We start from the raw sequence: 22,372 nt of genomic DNA on the forward strand, positions 1-22,372 counted from the left end.
GTCATTTTGTCATTAATGTTGTGGTTGGTTTTACAAGCTTCTTGGCAATAAAGTGACTTGTACTCGTTTTGCCAAGAGGTCTACAACTTTGAATGATAGCCCTATAGCCGTAGTGTCTTTGCCTTAGTCACAGTGTTCATCCATTTCATACAGCAAATAATTACGTTATGCTTGTTCTTGAAAAATTCAATTGATTTACCCAGGATTCACTGTACTTTGTTTCATAAGGATGTGAAAGCTTCGATGACTTCATGATACAATTTGACATGTTTTGTTACAAACAGCTGGAGACAGGAGCAAATGGATGGCAGGTCTAGTAAGATCAGATTTTTAGCTTTTTATCCTATTTCATATTTGCATTTCATGGCTGCTTGTGTGATATCATCACACACAAAGATTTATTTGTCCCAGCACATATAGGTTCACATTCTCTGTTTGTGCTGGAGTCCTGTTCACTATTTGTGTAAATGATATTTACTGAGCTGTAGTGTTTAACTTATTATTTTTACTAGTACGCTAATGTTCAATGAACCAGTTTTGAGTGGTTGATTTGGTTGGGGACATAATGGAACACAATAGCCATAACACTAAATATAGCCATAACAAGCATGAGCAATAGTGTGCAAAAAGCACAAATATATGTTAAGAGAGATGAACTATGTACCTTGATAAATGAGTGCTAACAGAGACAAATGCAGTTCTTGTAATGCATGCCCAACCTTTAAGAACATAAGGATTGTTAAAAATGTCCTGTGATTGCTGTGAAAAATCATAATTAGCCTTTCATCTCAAATATGTAGAAGGGATGTGAACAAATAATTGTTTTTTTAAATTGCTTTTCCTCTGCCACTTGCTAGGTTCCTGGGAATAATCAGTGGCTCTGGACCACTCAGGATCTGTGCACCATGCTTTGAGAAATAGTGCCTAAGGAAAAGGTATGTGCTATACAGTAAACAAATTTATGAATACATTAAGCTTTGCTTCTATTTAAATTGATTGAACTAGGCTGTATCATTTCTACTCTGGGCAGGAAAGCATACAGATGCTTTTCCCTGACAGGAAAGGTGGCATGACAGCCTCCATAATAATAGAATTGTAGCTAGACAAGGCTGTCCAGTGAGGCACTACATTTCCCAGCCTCCCTTGTAGCCAGGTGTGGCTCTGTGACCAATAGAATGTGAGAAGTGATGTGTACTCCTTCTAGACCCACGCCTTTAAGCCTTGCACATGTGCTCTCTATGCTCCTTTCCCCTTCCTGTGAGCAGAAACATGACTGTGTCTATAAGACAGGTTCAGCTGGGCAGGTGAGGCCGTCACCCTAGAGGAGGGTGGAGAAACATGATGGAATGAACCCAAGTCCGTGTACGATTGAATGCAAGCACAGTAGCCCACCCATGCACCCTGGACTGTCATGTGGGAGAAAAACTTAATTGTTCTTTAGTCTACCGTATTGTTGGGCCTTTATATTACAGTAGCTTAGCCCTTTAGCCCTAATAAAGGGAAAACTCTGGAGATCTGAAAGCCCTGGTTGGTAGGTTGAGAGGGAGAGTGAGTGGCTCGTGGTAGCACAGGGCAGGTTGGAGGTAAAAGGGAGTTAGGATGCGGCGCAAGACTGCCAACTGTGGTAGGTGGGTACGGCAAGTGAGTGCCCACCTGATTTCTAAGGCTGATTCTGATGGTACTGCCAGGCAGGTGAGACAAGAAACAAGGAATAAGCTTGATTGTGAATCATGCAGAAATGTAGTTGTCCTATGGGAATGAATAACTGACTCCAGGAAACTGGTGGCACTCAGTGTTGCCCTGTTTGGGTTTGGAGGGACATGAAACCAAGCAAGCCACATCAGGCCAGATCCAGAAGGGTAGCAGTTCTGAGTTGCTGAAGGGTGATGGGGCTTCTTGGTACTTTTCCTATGTCAGTTAGGATGTGCGTAAGAACTGGGATGGAACTGAGTCTATGGGTTGTGGCTCCATTAGTGGATTCAGCTATAAGGATTTGGGGCCAGGAGAAATCAGAAAGAAATCTCATTCACTTCAGAATTTGATCTATACCTGATCTAGTGCCTCAGCCACTGCTAGGGTGCTAGGGTACCTTTGTGCAAATTGGAAAACGTGCCTTTTCTTCTGGGCACATGACCGGGAAAGGACACAATATATAAAACTAAGAAAAGAAAGCATGGTTTGGCAAGTACAGTGCAGTCTGGATTTCAGCCTCAACTCACCTCCTTGTGTGGTGAACAACATGCACAACTGTACATGGTAGCCTTGCAGACTACCAGTGTATTTCTCAGTGAGAGTGAAGAGTGAAGTTGGTGTTGGAAGGACCCGTCCAAATATGACCTGCTGGCTAGAGATAATTCCTTATAGGAAGGCCAAAAGACAACTATTTTGGAAAAGCAAAAGGTGATTTAAGAACAATTTTTAGCTTGATATACAAAGGACCAATTTACAGTGTATTTTCCTGTATCTATGCCTTTGCTCATGCTATTCCTTATCGGAAACATCCTTGTCACCTTGTCTCTGCTTATATACATCTTATACATGCTCCAAGACTCAGCCGTAGACTTGTTGTTAGGTGCCACTGAGTCAGTTCTGACTAGTAGCGACCCCATGTACAACAGAACGAAACACTGCCCAGTCCTGTGCCATCCTCACAGTCATTGCTATAGACTTAGACTTACTTTTCGAAAAAGCCTTCCATGACTTCTGTAGCCCACAGAGATCCCTCTCTCCCTCTTTCCACTCAGCTCTGACTGCACCCCACTTGGGTCTCCACCCCACATTTGGTGCTTAGTCCAGCCTGCTTTTCTATGTTGGCTGATGACATTGTTTCTGAAGTCTTTCATTCCTTCTCTTGTTCCCCCTCTGTACCTATGCGAGTCTATTACAATTTTTCGTTTATATGTCATTCTCTCCTTACTCCTTTCCCAGGACATTGTTATGGACTGAAATGTGTCCCCCCAAAATATCTGTTGTAAATTCTAACCCCTAAACCTATGGTTATAATCCCAGTTGAGAATGGGTTTCTTTGTTATGTTAATGAGGCAGTATTAGTGCGGGGTAGGACGTGTCTTAAACCAATCAGTTTTTGAGATATAAAAAGAGCAGATCAGATACAGAAGAAGCAAGCAGAGATGGGGGAAGATAGATACCATACCACATGAAGATCGCCAAGGAACTGAGAACTAGAAGCTGAAAAACACATAGGCCTTCCCCCAGAGCGGACACAGAGAGAGAGAGAGAGCCTTCCCCTAGAACTGGCATCTGAATTCAGACTTGTAGCCTTCTAAACTGTGGGAGAATAAACTTCTGTTTGTTAAAGCCACCCATGCGTGATATTTCTGTTATAGCAGCACTAGATAACTAAGATAGGCAGGGACTGTGATTTATTTCTCTCTATCCCCACCTAGCACGGAGCTCAACAAATGTTTGCTGAATAAACAAATGGGCAATCTGTGCTCAAAAAGATGTTTATTTGTTTGAATGACTGAGAGCCTGGAAAAATTCTTCTCTCCCAAACAGCATTTGTTTTCATTCAAGGAGCCTCTACAGCAGGCTATGGGAGGGACTTGTGATGAATGAACTTAAAAATTTTTCACTTTTTCAGATGCCATGTTAACAAATCCTCAGAGTGGAAAGAAAACTAGGCTTATTTCCTGGCTCTAGTCCAGCTCTGCTACTAACTAGCTATGTGACTTTGAGCAAGTTGAACCACTTCTCTGCTTCAGTTTTTTAACTTGCAAAATGAAGAAATAGCTTTAATAGTCTATGATGTTGTAAAACAACATGATAAACAATGTGGAAATTCACCTGGACTGTGAAGAAGTATTAAAATGTATGGTAATACCTAACTCCTAGCTCAGCCTGAAGCAATTTTTTCCTGGGTAGTGAAATGTCCTCAACGTATTTTATGTGTCCTATGATCAACAAATAGCTGAGTGTCACCTGTAGGGAGCATGGGAAAAGTACTCTCCGTCTTGGCCTGTGTAATTTTACTTTTTGTTGTTGTTAACGGTCTGCCACCATCTCTGTCTCCTGTGGTAAATTCATTTGTTCATTCATTCTATTTTGAGCTGCCAGATGTCTCAAATAAAGGCACAATACAATTCCTTTATATTTGTTCAGTACTTCACAGGTTACAAAGAGTCAGTTCAATGTCATGGAACAGGCTATGACAGGAATAGCCTTGCTATCTAAAGGGTATTCCGCAATTCGCAGCATCAGCATCACCTGGGAGCTTGTTAAAAATGCAAAATCTGAGCTCCATCTCAAATCTACTGAATCCAAATCTGCATTTTAACAAGATCCCCAGGTGATTTCTGTGCACATTAAAGCTTAAGAAACCCTGGGCCACGAGAGGCCAAGCCCAGGTGAGGGGGTGGGGGGGTGAGGGTTGCTGACAGGTATGGTGGGGCTGTACCTGCTGTTTGTTATCATCAACTGTGACTGGCCTGGGTCCTGTCCTCTCCCCCTGCCCCAGCCAATCATGTTTGCTCCCAGGCTGAGCTGCCATCTGACTGGAGGTCCCACATCTCTTAATCATCAGGGGCCTCAGGCTGACTTCACCATCTGGCCAGGGCTGGAGGCAGCCTCCTCAGGCCCACCTCCATGAGAAAGAGTCCCAGTAGGGCTGCTGGCCCTGGGACCCCCCCCCCCGCTCCTCTGCTGATTATGACTGTCCCGCCCTCATCCTGGACACAGTGTGGCAGCCCCTGTTTTCCCATACTCTTGGGCCCTGGCCTGGAATTTGAACCACCTCCGTGGGGCTGCGTGTGTGGCCAAGGCCTGGTGCCCAGCAAGGCTTCCCTCTCCATGGCTCTGGGCAGAGGGGCTGTCACACCCAGTGTTGGGACATGGGAGAAATAGGCCATGGCAAGAATCCAGCTTTGACTTTTATTCAGGAGACCAGATGGGTTGCCCCAGGATCTGGCTGCCAGCCCCAAGGCCCAGCACGGCTGGAGGCCCACAACCTGGCCTGCCTTTGCCCTGAGCTGCAGCCAGGATCCGGCTCGCAACCCCTAAGAGCACAAGCAGGACAGAACCCTGGAGATTGGACACTGTTGTTGATTTTTTTTTCCTGATTCATAGTTTCATGGCTGTGCGGGTCACAGCCCCTCATTTCTACTGGGTTCAGGGTCTTCTGCTCAAAGGCATGGATGTGCAGGAGCTCCTCTGCTAGGCATGCGGTCACCAGCCAGTGTGTCTGTAGCAGCTGTTTCCCCTGGAACTCGGAGGATACCACCAGGACTCGGAAGCTGAACACACAACGGTTGAGAGCTGTGTCCTCTAACCTCCTCATGCTCTGCTTTCAGCTCCCGCTACAGCTTCTGCCGGAAGGTACTCAGCACTGAGTTCCATTGTGGCAGCCCAGAGTGGACGGCAGCCCAGTGGAGACTGCACCCCAGCCTGGACTCCAGGGGTGAGGGCTACAGGCCTGTGCTGAAGTCCCACCATTTGCTTTATTCATTTGTGTTATAGATTTGGACATTACAGCATGGTGTTAAGAGTGTGAGCTCTAGAGCCAGACAGCTGCTTTAATTACTGGCTTCACTACTTATGAGAGGTGTGACCTTGGGTAAGGCACTTAACCTCTTTGTGTCTCGGTTGCCTCATCTGAGGGATCTATGATGTTCAAATGAGATAATGTATGTCAGAAGCTTAGCACGACACTGTTACACGGTAAATGCTGGATAAATGCTGTGTATTATTATGGCCCTCAAATGCCATGTGTCCATCCTGCCATGCCTCAAACTCATCCATGGTGGTTGGGTACATGTTCCCTCTGCTTGAAACACTCTTCTCTGTTAACCCCTCATCTTCTAGGTCTCAGTTCAGACATCATTTTACATCCCTTTCCAGACCCTCTTGGAATGAGTAAGGTGTCCCACCTTCATGCTCCTACAGCATCTGTCCCATACCCATTGCCATCGAGTCAATTCTGACTCATAGTGACCCTATATGATAGAGAACTTCCCCATAGGGTTTCTAAGGCTGTAAATCTTTATGGAAGCAGACTGTCACATCTTTCTCCCATGGAGCAACTGGTGGATTCGAACCGCTGACCTTTTGGTTAGCAGTCAAGCACTTAACCATTGCACCACCAGGGCTTCTTTTACAGCACCTGTGCAGCACCTGTACTTCCACCTAATGTATTCTCCACATCTCCCATTAGACTCTAAAATCCCTGAGTTTTAATTGTATCAGTTTTGTTTTGCCCCACTGCTGTATCAGCAGTGTTGGCACAGAGTAGAAGCTCATTAAATGTTTGTTGATTAAATGAATAAATAATGAGAAATCCTAGGCTTAGATCCCTTGGGGAGCCATAACCAGACAGGATTTCCGTTAAAGCTGAATCTACTGGCAGCTGTCAGTTGTAGAGCTAGAGCTCCAAGGCTTGAGGTCCCTTTTGGGTGAAGTCCCTTTCAGAAGGTGCGGTGAAACCCACCTGTCTTCCACCTACCTGTCTGCTTCCTACATGCTGTGTGGCCCACAGAGATGTTGGGAGCAACAGATTTCGATTTGAGGATGTCCTGCACATTCATCCCCTAAGCTGCTGTGGCAGCCACCATCTTTTCCCAATCTAGTTTGTGTAAACATGCCTGGAGGCTAGCAAACGAAGGACAGTCCAACATCCATCAAAGCACTCTGGGAAGTACAGTATGTGTGCTCCTTCTTGCAGCATGCAAACACACCTTACTTCATGCAAGATGCTGCCCTTCCGAGTATTCATAAACTCTTAAAATTTATTTCTCTTAAATTTATTTTAATAAACCTCTCAGTCTGTCTTTGTGGGCAAAATGATAGACTACAAACAGAGCTACTTGCTGGAGCCAGGATTAGAACTTGAAGTCTTCAGGGGCCTGAAGAGATGGACTTAGAAGTCACAGGGGACAGGCTGGACAATAGTCCTCTCTTCCCTCCTCCTGAACTCTGCTGATTCTATGGGGAACAAGCACAGAACCTATAATGACCATCACCCACTGCCTAGCCACTTGTAGAAAGATTCCATTCATCTCTCTAAAACTTGGTGAGTGGCAGAGTTAACCTGGGAAGAGTACATTATGAATGAGAAAAGTGGACAGGTAAGCTAGAGCAAGTGAGAATTGGAGCCAGGGAGATAGCCAGCTGCTCTCAACATGGGGAAACTAGCCATATGTTCTTACTGCAGGTTTAGGGAGTTGGGGCTAAGGCTGGGGAATTTGCCCCTTATTGGACAATTTGGAAAAAGTACATTTTGGGTTGGGGGACCTCCTTTCTCACCCCATTACCAAGGGGAGGGCAATTGAAAGTCACATTGATGCTATGGGGTTCCTGGGTAGGGTTGCCAGAATTAGCAAATAAAAATATGGATACCCAGTTAAATTTGAATTTTAGGCAAACAACAGATAATGTTTTAGTGTAAGTATGTCCCAGATATTGCATTATGTAATTTATCTGGCAACCCCATTCCCAGGGCATTGTCACTTGGGGCACCATGCTGTTGTTCTGTTTAATATGGCAAAATGTGTATGAATCCTCCTCCTGGGTCACCCTTAGCAGCTAGGGTTCCCCTCCCCCAGCATTGCTGGAAGTTCTGAAAGGGCAGCAGAGCCCCTGATGAGCTGAGCTGTCTGTGTTGAGTGGGGGGAATGCTGCTTTAAATAAACCCTTACTGAGGGTGTATATAAAGATGGGGTTGGATGGAACAGCTGGTCTTTCAGTAGACCTGTCCCCACTTCTCCTCTTCTTTTCTCTTTTTTGTATGGCTTGAAAAACCACACCATTTTATTATCCTCTAAACCTCTTTCTCCAACAGCCAACCCAAATCAGTCAAAGCTCTTGAAACTTACAGTCTAAAGTCAACTTATTCTGAAATACAGAAACTACAAGATTCAAAAGGAAGCCACTACATGTAGCATATTCAATAGGAGGAAGCAAAAAAGAGACTTGCTAGAGGCCCCATGCCTATTTACATGGGAACAAAGAATCCAAATATGGGAATCTGAGAGGACTACCAGGGCCTCACTCAGCCATTTAAATAAGAGAAATGATGCAGATTCAAGTGAAAGGCAAACTGAACAGGAAGCAGCATTCAGTGTTTGGCAAAAGTGGCTTTTGGACCTGTGAGCTGAAAGGAGGAGCTGTTCATTTCGCTGCAGATGTCTTACAGGCTCCTCAAGGGAAGGTTTTTTTCCCACGTGCTTTCTGGAGTTGGGCTGAGAGGGCTCATTGCTAAACGACCTAGCCTAGCGTGTTCATAGCACAAAAGGGCATCTTGGCCTACTTGAGACTGAGGCCTCTAGGGAGAACTCACACCACCCTCAATGGCCCTTAAGTACTCTTCCCAGGGTTTTGAGCTCAGGGAGCTGTTTGAAAGGCACAGCCACAGGCGGACACCTGGGTGGCTTTATAGGCTAATAAAAAGATGTGAGCTGGGAGTAGGGTGGGGATAATTTCTGTCCCTTTGTTTTGTTCCCATGGAAGCCTGGAGTACTGTGATTCTGAGACCCTGTTAGGCCGCCTGAGGTAAACATGAGTGGTCTCTTCTCAATTTATTCCCCTCCTCCCAATCTCAGATGATACGAAGGCTGAGTTGACAAAAAATCATGGTACAGGCAAGGCTTAAGAAGAGAGGCCTGGCGGGACGAGCCAGACTGAGGCTAAAGGCATGTTAGCATCATCAGACCAGGATACTCTGACATGTGGTTAACTACCTGTAGTTAGAACTGCAGGAGGTTTAGCTGGCGCTTGGGCAGTACTTTATAAGTGTTTTTCCACTCAGAGCAGTCAAGTCAGGCCTAGGGTCTGAGGCCAGCCCTAGATCAGCTCCCACTGCGGCACCTTGCTTTGGCTGCCATTTTCTCTTGGGCACGTCAACTCTGACCTTTGAGGTGGATCCTCCTAGGCTTTCAAGAGCAAGGCCTTGGCCAAATCTGGGACAAGTTGAGGACTCAAATAATTAAGTACAGTAATGACTTATAAACCATTGACTTGTGGAACTCACAAGGCTACCCACCAAACCCACTGCCGTCAAGTCGATTCCAACTCATAGCGACCCTATAGGACAGAGTAGAACTGCCCTATAGAGTTTCCAAGGAGTGCCTGGCAGATTCAAACTGCTGACCTCTTGGTTAGCAGCTGTAGCACTTAAACACTATGCCATGTCGTCATTTTCCAACCATCACTGTAAAGACTGGATCAGTCAAGAATCATCAATGGATGATAAATATAGGTGGAATATTTAAATTTTTTTTTCTTTTTTATCATGGTAAATACATAGATAACAAAACATTTGCCAGTTCTATAATCTTCACATGTACAGTTTAGTGACAATAATTATGTTCATCATATTTAACCATCACCATTAACCATCCCTGAATTTTTCTATTGCCCTTAACAAAAGTTCAGTGTCCCCTAAGAAATGTGTCTTCCTTTGGGGGGGGGGCGGACTTTCAGCGAGGAACAGGACATTTGCATGTTCTTAAAGATCTCTTCACCAAAACACAACAACAACAAAAAAACCCATTGCCGTTGAGTAGATTCCGACTCATAGTGACCCATGTGTTACAGAATAGAACTGAGCTCCATAGGGTTTTCTTGAGTGTAATCTTTATGGAAGCAGGTCACCAGGCCTTTATTCCACAGTGCCTCTGGATGAGTTCGAATCTGCCAACCTTTTGATCAGTAAATGATAAGGAGAGCAAACCATTAGTGCTACCCAAAGACCTAGAATTGCTAATTTATTTCAAGGAGGAAAAATACAGTAATTACACAGTGGAGAAACTGGACATCTTGACTAAGAGATCGAAATGAACACACCAATGAAGGACAGATAGATATCATGTGCCTACAGATGCGATATCCTGAGAAGGAGACATCACTTATATGGTATTCTAGCATTGGAAACCTCCAATGAGGAAAGGCGGGGTGGGGGGGGACTGTATTTTTTTTTTAAGTCAGTGTCATAAAAGACAATGTGGAAATGAACCAGATTTAAGGAGGTAAAGAGACATGACAAGTAATGCAATACCTGACCCTAGCCTGGATCCTAGACTAGACCTATAGGATAAAAAATGCTCTAAAGAGCATTATTGGCTCAACCAACAAATTTGAATACAGATGGTAGATTAGATAAAATCATTGTTAAATTGATAACTGTATTGTGGTAGATAAGAGAACCTCCCTATTCTTAGGAAATACACACTGAAGTATTTAAAGGTAAAGGGCTATGATACATATAATTTATTCTCAAATAGTTCAGAAAAAGTGTGTGCATATGTAAGTTTGATATTATCTCCAAATAAAAAGTTTTTTTTAAAAAAGAGTGGGGCTTAGAAGGTAGATACGGGCCATCACAGAAGGATCTGTGAGTCTGTCCCTGGGAGTTGTGCTCCATGGCAGCGCTGCATTCTTGGTGCAGTTTAGGGCCTGGTCTGGAAGAAGACTGCTTCTCCAGGAACTTGGCTGTCTCTCTGACCCCTGACCTGCCTTAAGCCAGAGAAAGGATTTTATCTTGAGCCTTGACAGTCCCTCCCTCTTCTCTTTCCCCTCTTCCTTTTCCACTATCCTTACTTTTCATAGGAATAGTGGTTAAAACAACAGGCTTTAAAAATCAGTCTGCCTTGGTTTGAATCCTGGCTCTGCCATTAACTATGTGACTCTGGACCTGTTTGTTACCGCTCTGAGTCTTAGCTTCCTCACTTGTAAAATGATAGGTTTAAATGAGATAATACATATATAACACGTAGAAAAGTGAGCGCTCAATATCTGTAGCAATTATTATTTACTCTGTTTTACAAAAGGCCCCTTATCCTCACCTCCTGTGTTGAGTTGCGGGAGGAAAAAGGTGAGTAGGAGAAAAAGAAATTCTATCTTGCCTTATTATTATCCATAACCCAAAGATATACCTAAAGGTAGAAATTTCATGGTCATCGGTCAGCAGAGGAGATGTTTAGAGACAGAAGAGCCTCATGGCCACTCCTAAATACACAGGGGCTCCTCACTCTGCCGATGGGTAGAGTTGGCTCTACCATTTGAAGCAGTGTGGCATGTTGCTGTTCGGTGCTGTCAAGTTGATTTCGATTCATAGTGACCCTATATGACAGAGTAGAACTGCCCCATAGGGTTTTGTAGGCTGTACTTTTTATGGAAGCAGGTCGCCAGGTCTTTCTCCCACAGAGCTTCGAACCACCAACCTTTCAGTTAGTAGCCGAGCACTTAACTGTTGCACCACCAGGACTCTTCTCTCAGTGAGGCATTAAAAAAAAAAACTCTCAGTGAGGCATAGTGGTGAGTAAATTCTTGCTTCGGAGCCTGGCAGGCCTGGGTCAAAGCCTGACTCTGCCACTTCTCGGCAGCCTGGCCACACAGAAGCTACTGGAGCTTTCTCATCTTCCATTCCTTCATCTTCATCTTAAAATGGAGATAATGATAGTATCTATCTCATAGATGTAAAGATTAAATGAGATACCATATATAGGAATCTTAGCTCAGTGCCTTGCAGGTAGTAAACACTCAGTAAACTTTAGAAATATGTAATATGTGTCCAGCATTATATTAAGCACACACATGTCTGCTCAACATCAGCCAGCTAGTAAGTGGTGAAGCCAGCACTGGAATCCAGATCTGTCAGACTTCAGATGTCAGACTTTTAACCTTATATCTTATCTTAACCTTCAGCCTCTCAAACACCGCCTTCATAATTTTTGCTATATCATGTACTATCTATATTGTTACTTTCTTAGTATTTTGAATCAATTTTTTTAACTTAAGTTTTCATTAGCAGGAAGCTTTCTGTCAATACTATAAATGGAAATCCAGTAGGAGGCCCTGGGTAATGCAGTGGGTTAACACACTCTGCTACTAACCAAAAGGTTGGTGGTTTGAGTCCACTCAGAGTTGCCTCGGAAGAAAGGCCTGGCAGTTTACTTCTGAAAATCAGCTATCGAAAACCCTCTGGAGCATAGTTCTACTCTGACACACATGGGGTCTCCATGAGGTGGAATTGACTCCATGGCAACTGGTTTTTTATTGAGTGTCCTAAATTGAAGAAAATTGTAATAATGAACCTTAGCCCTTTGAACCCATTCACTGGCTCTGTAAGACAAAGACTTGGCAATCTGTTCCTGTAAAGATTACAGCCTAGAAAACCCCATGGGGGCAGTTCTACTCTGTCACAAGAGGTCATTATGAGTCAAAAATCAACTCAAAGGCACCTAACAACAACAACAATAGCTGTTAATTCCACCACCCATCTGTTAGTTTGTGTGTTGCTACAATGCTGGAAGCCATGCCACCAGTATTTCAAATACCAGCAAGGTCACCAGTGGTGGACAGGTTTCAGTGGAGCTTTCAGACTAAGACAGACTAGGGAGAAAAGCCTGGTGATCTGCTTCCAAAAAGTAAACTTCCAGGCCTTTCTTCCGAGTGAAAACCCTATGAATTACAACAGAGCATTATCCAATATAGTGGTGAAAGATGAGCCCCCCTAGGTTGGAAGGCACTGGAAATACACAGTGGCTACAAGAATGGACTTGAGCATTCCAATAACCATGAAGAAGGTGCAGGCCTGGACAACGTTTTGTTCTGTTGTACATGGGGTCGCTATGAGTTGGAGCTGACTCGATAGCAACTAACAACTATTAATTATGCATGTTCATCTGGGTACAACTTCCAGTGATCTTGCATCTCACTAATTGTTTGCCTGCCGCACTTTTGGCAATACCACGGTGTTCTAAACAGCCTCTCCATCCTCAGGATCATAATAGGCCTTGAGGCCCTTCCCCATCCAACCCTGAAATACCCTCACAATGTTTTTTCAGCTTGAACTTATATTATGAGGGGAAAGAAACCGTTTTGCTTCTGATCAAGTTCTGTCTCGCCTGGCCCTTTGTAGACCAGAAACTACCATCATGCATTCTTCTCTGCCCTTTGATGTTTACATAAGTATATTGCCTTTGAAGAACTTTTACTCCTAGTGGAAACCAGACATAAGGCCACCTAAGTGTCCCTACCTTTGCACTCTCCCCCTTCTTCTCTTTCTTTGAACATAGCCCTTGTAGGAAGAAGGACGAAGGAGCACTTAGGTAATGTTGGTGTGTTGAAAAGTCTGCAAAGGGCTGAAGTTAGATTTATGTGCTTCACTCTGACAGAAGCCCAAAGCAGGGGCCATGCATTGGACCCAGTAAGAAATCCTGTCTTGGGAGAGGGGGAAATTCTGAAAACAGACTTATCTCCTGGTCCAGCTGCCATTGAACTCATTTCTGAATCTTTTGAAACAAAGGAGATAGAAGAGAGAGGGTTTCAACGGCCCCCCCCCAAAAAAACCCTGGTAAGACATAAGAGCATAAGCAAGCCTGCTTGGCTGTTCAAGGGGAAGAGACAGACACATTCTCCCCCATCTATAACAATACATGGCACAGCTTTGGCACCTTGGCTGTAGGAGCAGACAGCAGTGTCCAGTGGACACAGAGTTCCTTAGCATAGATACCAAGAAATAAACAGGAGGGCAGCAGCAGCCCCTGGCAGGAAGCAGACATCCCATGTTGTTAGTGTTGTTAGGTGCCGTCAAGTCAGTTCCAACTCATAGTGACCCTATGTACAACAGAATGTAACACTGCCAGGTCCTGTACCATTGTCACAATTGTTGTTACGCTTAAGCCCATTGTTGCAGCCACTGAGTCAATCCATCTAACTGAGGGTCTTCCTGTTTTTCAATGACCCTCTACTTTACCAAGCATGATGTCCTTCTCCAGGGACAGGTCCCTCCTGATAACATGTCCAAAGTATGTGAAATGAAGTCTTACCATCCTCACTTCTAAGGGGCATTCTGGCTGTACTTCTTCCAAGACAGGCCTGTTCTTTCTCCTGGCAGTCCACGGTATATAGACATCCCTCAGGGACTCTAAAATGATTAAGGGGCGTCTTGTTAAAGGCTAAGTTCTCCATGAGACATAAGGGCAAGAGCTAGTAAAATTTAGGTGATAACTACTACTGTGACCTTTTATATATCCTCAAGCTGGCAAAGCCAGGGGAAACTCAGATTACATGCAGTTCAGAGAAAAACGATGTGCCACAGCAGACGACCCCAGTTTCAGACCTCATACAACAAGGGGCACATGCCATTATAACGAAAGGGTCTTTTCAAACTCTCAGAAAGGCCTTTAAAATATGGCACATGAAAGCAAAGCCTACCACAAAGACATGAAATGGCCTACCCATCATTACCGTGGATTAGCCACTTGATCACCACCCATCACTTCAGCATACACACACTGCAACAGCAAATGGTTCAGAGTAATTGGAGGCCAGCTACTTGTTCACTAGGGAGATGGAGCCATTAGGGTGATGTCTGGGTGAGTTATGGAAGGGGAGGGAAGCATTCATGGCACAAAATGGGTCTTTGAAATAGTTTCTTGTGTGATGGCTCAGAAAGAAAAATAGGACTCCAGCCTTTTGCATGACGGCAATCACCATTTGTTAATGTCTGCTGCATCTAGCCTGGAGTGGGGTCTGTCAGTGAGCTTTACGTTGATACAGTGGCTGGGGAGGGGTTGGGGAGAAGGAGATAGGCTGGAAACACTGCTGTCTGGGTCAGCACTGGGGCAGGAGGAGCAGCTGCCTTTGGGTGGTGGAAGTGGGAGGGGAAGGAGCTTGCAAGGGTTCTGTACGTACTGCACTGACAGGACTTACCGGCCCAGCTGTGCTGGCCTGGCCCTGGATAAGTTGGACCCTGGGTGGTGCAAACTTTGTGCTCGTCTACTAAACAAAAGGCTGGTGGTTCAAAATCACTGAGTAGCACCACGGAAGAAAGGCCTGGTGATCTGCTTCCATAAAGATTACAGACAAGAAAACCGTATGGAGCGATTTTACCCTGTAACACTTGGAATTGCCATAAGTCAGAATTGTCTTAAAGGGGTAACAGGCTTGGTTTGTTTTGTTTGTTTTTGGTTTGGGGCAGCATTTGGAGGAAGAGGAGAAAGGAAGAGAGCTCCTGGGGCCAGAACCACTCACCTCAGGCTGTGCTTTTCGTGGGTACCTTCATGTGTAAGGGGTGTACCAAGGTTATGGACTAGCTGTAATTTCAAGTTCATTTTTGTTTGTAATATTTCAGATTCTCGGTTCTCAGGTATTGATCTGCAGAATAATTAGCTGGCAAGGACCTGATTGCCTCATATCTGCTTAGAAAAAAACCCTTTTGCTGAACTCCACCCTCACAGGAGCTACAAAGTGTCTCTTCTCTCCTTTTGCAGCTCTCTCTCCACTCAGCCCTTATATTTCCATGGAAGAACTAAGGGGGAATAATGACAGAAGCTCACATTTGTTGCAGACTTTCCATGAGCCAGGAGCTCACAATTAATATTGGCCCCATTTTACAGATAAGGACACTGAGGCTCATTATTCCTGTGTGGTGCGATGGATTGCTTTTGTGAGGAGTTTCTGTCCATGGTCTTCTAATTCCCACCAAATGATTGGTAGGACCATTCTAAAGAGGTATATGGAACCCTAACAAGGGGATTGGTCAGTTTTGCCATCCTGCTAGGCTTAAAAGAGAGCCAATTTCAGAAGAGAGAGAGTATCTCACCACCATCAAGGAAGAAGAGCCAGGAGTAGAGCACTTACTTTGGACTTGGGATCCCTGCCCTGAGAAGCTTCTGGAACCAGGAGACAGAGAAAGAGACAGAGAGAGAGAGCTGTTTAACACCAAAGATGGTGAGAAGTGGTGACAGAGAAATGGCTGCAGGAGATGGCACAGTGGGCTTCCTGGCCCATGGAGCGAGAAAGCTGAGTGCCTCTGGGCAGGAGCTAGAGCTGAGCACCCTTGGGCCAAAACTTACTGGCCAGTGGGGTACCTTGGGGGCACTTAGCAGAGCTAAAAGAGCTTTGTGACACTTGCCGGAGCAGGGCAGAGGCGTAGGGGCCATAGAGAGGCGTGCCTGCGAGCATGGTTGAGAAGAGGCTGTCCTAATGGAAGAACTGTATCCTAAGTGTTCCTCATCCTGAATTGTAACCTGTTACTTCCCTAATAAACCCCATAATTGTGAGTACTGTTTGTGAGTTCTGTATGGCCACTGCAATGAATTATCGAACCCAGCAGAAAAGTAGAGAGTGCCGTGGGAGGGACGGTTGGTGTCAGAACTGGTAAAGACGGTGGAGAGAGGAAGCATGTCTGACTTCCACCTCGTAGGAATCAGCCTTGGGCTGTTGATCTGGATTCTCCTTTCCCCTGGTGAAGTTAGAGGAGGTCAGACCATTTTTAAACCCTGATTATTTCCTTCATAATTGTCTTAGTCATCTAGTGCTGCTTTAACAGAAATACCACAAGTAGGTGGCTTTAAGTAACAGAAATTTATTTTCTCACAGCCCAGGAGGCAAAAGTCCAAATTCAGGGTATGGTTCTAGGGAAGAGGTCCTTGTCTCTTTCAGCTTCCAGCAGCCAGCAATCCTGGAGTTCCTGGGCTTGTAGGTTCATCTGCCTCTGTCATCCTTGGGTAGCTTCTGTCTTTCCCCTGTGTCTGCGTGATTCTGCATCTAATCTGCTCTTTTTATTACTCAGAAGTGATTAAGTTTGAGACACAGTCTAAACTGATATGGCCTCATTACCATAACAAAGACAGTCCTATTCCCAAACCAGCTTACATCTACAGGTATTGTTGTTAGTTGCCCTTGAGTTGATTGTGACTCTTGGAAACTCCATGTGTGCAGAGCACAAATGCTCCATAGGGTTTTCAAAGATGTGACTTTTCAGAAGCAGATCACCAGGCCTGTCTTCTAAGGCCTCTCTGGGTGGACTGGAACTTCCAACCTTTTGATTAGCAGCCAGGCATGTTAACTGTTTATACCACCCAGAGACTCCTGGCACATTGTAGGGATGTCATAAATATTTGTTGAATGTGGGATCAGATTGACAACAGCAACTAGAAGGATTAGACAGGAACCTTAGGGGCAGTGAGTGTATGTTAATAAGGGAGGAACAACTCAGAAAAGGAGGGTGAGAATGGTTGTATAACTCGAAGAATGTAATCAGTGTCACTAAATTGTACATGTAGAAATGGTTGAACTGGTGTATGTTCTCCTGTGTATATTCTCAACAACAAAATAAATAAAATATAGAAAAAAATTTTTTGAGTGGATGAAAGCACCCACACAGCACAGGTAGCCCCCAACTCACGATGGGGTTCCTTTCCAACAACTCCATCATAAGTTGGTTCTGACGTAAGTTGAATCTCTCTGTCTTTTTTTTAAGTTTTCATTATTACTGCCTTTTATTATTCGTATCTTTATAAATTCGATCTTTGAACATCTGTGAGTAAACATCTGAGAATGTTAACATCAGGAAATTACTAGCTGCACATAGTGTATAGTACATATTACTAATGATAAGAAAACCAAAAAAAGCCAAACCCGTTGCCATTGAGTTGATTCCGACTCATAGCGACCCTATAGGACAGAGTTGAAGTGCCCCATAGAGTTTCCAAGGAGCGCCTGGTGGATTCAAACCGTAAACGTTTTGGTTAGCAGATGTAGCTGTTAACCACTATGCCACCAGGGTTTCCACTAATGATAAGATGTACAAAAAAACCCAGATGGTCGTAAGTGAGGTTCATTGTAACTTGAATGCATCATAAATGAGGGACTACCTGTACTTGGCTCAGAAAAGGTACTCAATATATGTCAGCTTGTCTTCCACTCTACTTTTGCCTTTCTGTCTTTTCTTCTACGTATCCACCCCCAGCCTTGATTGTCCTCCCTGGATGAAACCAGGGGAAGAAAGTGTTGGTCTATAGATACAGCAAGGACACTCTTGCTGAACAGGCAGCTCTTTGCTTTCTCCAGCTCCACAGTACTCTGGCTCTAGCCCACCTTCCCACTGCTGTCCATCTCAGCACTTCCCGAACCCCTGGTATGAGTTGCCAGGGCATATCCAGGAACCCACTTTCCTGACCTCCTTCCTGCTTCTTTCCGCATGGCCCACAGCGGAATGCCAGTCGTGATGGGAATTATTACCTTCTGAATCTGAGAGCACACAGGAAATGAGGGTGGGGCCTTCCTTCCGTGGGAGCAGTTAAGAAGTTAATCATAAAAGTCCCGTTTATTGAATGCTGAACACGTGCTAGACTATACATGTTCCCCCAAGTAATCCTCGCAGTAACACTAGAGGAGGAGGTATGGTTATTGTTGCCACTTGATAAATAAGGAAAATAAAGCTCATGGGGCCTACTCTAAAGCCCGTGGTTCCCTGAGGGGACCAGGCATTCAGCAAGCACGATGATATACAATTCCCAAACTCTCCGGGGACTTTCCCCTTCCTCTCTGAACTTCTGAACCACTTGGCCGGCACTTGGCAGAGCTACCTTGTATTGTTGTCATTTTTTGCTGCCGTGGGGTTGACCCCTAACTCACGGTGACACCATGCACAATGGAAGGAAACGTTGCCCAGTCTGGTGCCATCCCCATGCTCAGTTGTGGATCAAACTGTTGTGATCCAAGGGGTTTTCACTGGCTGATTTTCGGTGGTGGATCACCAGGCCTTTCTTCCTAACCCATCTTGGTGTGGAAGCTCCACTGAAACCTGTTCAGCATCATAGCCTCCACTGACAGACGGGTGGTGGCTGCACACGAGGTGCATTGGCTGGGAATTGAACCCAGGTCTCCTGCATGGAAGGCAGGAATTCTGCTGCCAAACCGCCACTGCCCCCATGTATTAGATTCTCTTTAATGCATAGGTCTTGTCCCCATATCTGTCCAGACTGTGAACTTACTAGGGACAATGTCCATATGTAATTTTTCTTTGTGTTCCTCATGACTTACAGAGTGCATTGCACACAGCATGCCCCCAGTAAACAACAAAGATGACAGTGACAATAACAGCAGCAGCAGCAACAGGCTTTGGAGTCACAGACTCAGGTTTGAATTTCAGCTCTGCTTCTAGTTCATTTTGTGATTTTGGGACATTCACTCCCCCTCTAAACCTATTTCCTCATCTGTAAAATGGGCGTAATATAAGGTACTTATTTTGGAGGGTTGTAATTTAAATAAGTTAATGAAAATGTAGCAATTAGAATAGTGCCAGGCATGTAATAAATATTCAGTAAATGTTATTTATTGTTGCTATTATTATTACTAAGCCCGTATGTGCCAGGTAAGAGTCCCTGGGTAATGCAAACAGGTAAGCATCCACTACTAACCGAAAGGTTGGTGGTTTGAGGCCATCCAGAGGCACCTTGGGAGAAAGGCCTGGTGATCGGCTTCTGAAAAATCAGCCATTGAAAACTCTATGGAGCACAGTTCTACTCTGCAACACATAGGGTTGCCGTGAGTCAGAATCAACTTGATGGCAACTGATTTGGTTTTGGCTTATGTGGCAGGCACTTTAACTTTTTAAAATATAATCCTTATTACACCCACACATAATAGATGCCATCACCTTTTTATACACAAACAGGCTTAGAAAGATGAAAGTGGCTTACCCAAAGTAAGTGGCAGATGAAGTTTTTCATCCTCTGTGCTGTTTGGCTATGTGAATGGAATGGTTTCATCCTTACTGAAGGAGAGGAATGGCAAGCCTTCCCACTTACACCATTCCTTTAAAGAAATGCTTGATTGAGGCCCTCACAGTCACTAAGTGATGGGGGAAATCTTACCTCAACTTTCCCTAGAAACTTGGCCTTGGGGGACTGGGGGCAAGGAGCCAAAGGGACGAGTGCAGGGATTGGGGCACCTGACTGAAGAGCTGAGGGTGAGAACAGTGTGTTGGGGAAGGGCCAAAGCATAATTAAACCCAAATGCAGGTGATTTCACTGAGGCTAGGGAAATGACAGCTTTCAGGCATGAGAAAGGAACCCTGCCCCAACAGCTGCAGTGGGGTTGGGCTCCTAACAGCTGGGAAAGTTCCTGCACTCACTGTATAGTAGGCAGTTTAGTCTCTGGGATCCAATGTTTGCTTCCCTTTCTCCTGGGACTTGTACAAGGAGGGGTGCAGAGCAACAAACAAAGACCAAATAGCCCAGCTCGAGTCCAAACAGATGCTCTCTTCTTGAAGGTACTGAGGGAGATTTGAGCTGCAACAGAGCCTCATGTCACTCCGCCCTAACTTGGGGGCCTCGTGTTGGGGGAGTTAATCTTCTCTTGGGATATGAGCCAGCTGGGATGGATGCTTCACTAAAAACATGTGTGCGCTTTATCCCAGATCTTCTGAGCTCACTGGGAAGGTCCTTTGAACTCATCAAGCAACTCCAGGAAGTGGAAGAGGATCAAAGGGCACAAGAGAATCTTGATGGAAGCTTCTTTAAGGCCTAGTCTGAGTGTGCTGCGTGGAGAGAGGAGGCAGCTTCTCGCCCAAGGCCATCACCCAAAGAGAAGAGCTGTGATTCCCCAGAGAGAACCACTTGCACCCCAATAACCTGGCAGAGGGGAGGAGTGGGCGGGGCTTGTCACATGCAGAATATTGGGCCCCATATTAGAATCTCCAAATCAGAATCTCTGGGGGTGGGTTTGTAAGGACAAATTGAAAGGAACAGGTTTTAATTCTTCCTGTTGAAAATAAGGGAAGAGGCCCCCTCCTCCCCTGTTCTTTCAGAATTCACTTTAGATGACTTGTCATTGTAAATTATTTCTTTGTCTCTTTGAAAAGTATGTAAATCAGGGATCTGGCAGCCACCCCTTTAAAATGTAACTTCAGGTAATCCTCCCAACCTTCTTGTTTCCTGGAAGGAGTTTAGCATTACCTCTGGTGGCCTGGCTCCAAATTGCATTTGTCATTTTCATTGCCATAAAGATACTAGAAAATTATCAATATTATCTTGAAAACATGAATGTAATGGGTTGTATCCACTTAGCTGTATAACCATTAAGATTCCTTTCTGTTTTTGCAATCTCTTTAGAAGATTGCCTGTGATGCATCACATTCTGGGTTTAAGCTTAGTGATAATTTAAAACTTTTCTATTTTTGTGGAGAAGTTTTCTGGGTTGGGAGTAGATTTTGTTTTTTAGTAACTTTTTCCCAACAGGTTCCAACAGTCAGCATGTGAGACAAGCTCCCCAGGTGATTCTGATATACAAGAAAGTTTGAGGACAGCGGTGTTAGAGCAAGGTCTTTGGAGAGTCCCAATCCTGCCTCTACTATTTACCAATTGTGTGATCTTGAGTAAGCTATTTAACGTCTCTGAGCCTTATTTTCTTCTTTACAGAATGGAATAATAGTACCTCCCTCAGTGCTGTTAGGAGGATTCAATGAGATTGTATATTATGTGCCTAATTAAAAAATGGTAGTTATCATTAAACTCCTTGCCCCCTTGTGCTTTTTTCCTGCCACCCCTTTTAAATAGGAAATGTAAACTTATTTTTTCCCACTTGATGCACCCCCTTTCCTCTCACCATCAGGTATTTGGCACCTCTAAGCATTTTTTTTTTTTTTTTTAAGCATTAGTCTGTTCTGTAGGGTCACTGTGAGTGGGAATTGACTCCATAGCAGCAGGTTTTGGTTTAAGCACTTCTTAAAAGCGTTGTTAAAAACCTGGGCAAAGCAGAGGCGCCGTACATTGGCAACAGGTGTTTCCCACGTGGCCTCTTTGAGAAGTGGCTACCTGAGCACTGTGCCCTCTTCCACATTGCCTTCTCTCCCCTTCCCACCTTAAAACCCATTGCCGTCGAGTCAATTCCGACTCGTAGAGACCCTATAGGTCAGGATAGAACTGCCCCATAGGGTTGCCAAGGAGCACCTGGTGGATTTGAACTGCTGACCTTTGTGGTTAGCATCCGTAGCTCTTAACCACTGTGCTACCAGGGTTTCCCCTTCCCACCTTACTCCCCATAAATTATCACTTACATGTACAGCGTCCCATCTTTGCATGGCCCTCCTCTCTGTCACAGCCACGGGCACTGGAGAGTTAGTCATGTACTGTATAATGATGCAGATTGTGTTATCAATCTCTTGTGAATTTGGTGAGTAGGGTTAATCCCTCAAGAAGATCCTCCCCCACTTAGAATGGTTGCACAACTTGAAGGACATAATCAATGTCAATGAATTGTGCATGTAGAAATTGTAGAGATGGCATATGTTTTGTTATGTATGTTTTTACCACCACCACCAAAAAAAAAATCCCTCCCACCCTTGGTGGGCTGACTAAATAGTTTTTGAACCTCTAACACTGAGAGCCAGCTCCTGAACCCAACTTGATCTCATGGAGGCACAGGCACTCTTAGACAATAATGCCCCACAACTCTCCCTTCAACTACTCCACTGGCTTCCCACTTTGTTTTTCCCCTTGATGATCATTTGAACCTGATTTCATCCAGATCCTTTCATTCAGCAACTGTTGATTAGGCTAAGAAGGTGGCTAGAGGTTTCCTCTGCAGAGAGGTTCCAGGGATTGCTGGTTTTTGAACCAGGAGTTCT

At 44.7% G+C, this 22,372-nt stretch overlaps 1 long non-coding RNA gene across 1 annotated transcript; it reads left to right on the plus strand.

Moving 5' to 3' along the window:
• The first annotated feature begins 880 nt into the window (after positions 1-880).
• On the plus strand, positions 881-21,281 carry LOC135228889 (uncharacterized). Its single transcript, XR_010319748.1, has 3 exons — positions 881-935; positions 18,789-18,882; positions 20,165-21,281. It is a non-coding gene; the product is annotated as an uncharacterized LOC135228889 (long non-coding RNA).
• The last annotated feature ends 1,091 nt before the right edge of the window (positions 21,282-22,372 follow it).

This window comes from Loxodonta africana, chromosome X (assembly GCF_030014295.1).
Source record: "Loxodonta africana isolate mLoxAfr1 chromosome X, mLoxAfr1.hap2, whole genome shotgun sequence".
Classification (NCBI taxonomy): domain Eukaryota; kingdom Metazoa; phylum Chordata; class Mammalia; order Proboscidea; family Elephantidae; genus Loxodonta; species Loxodonta africana.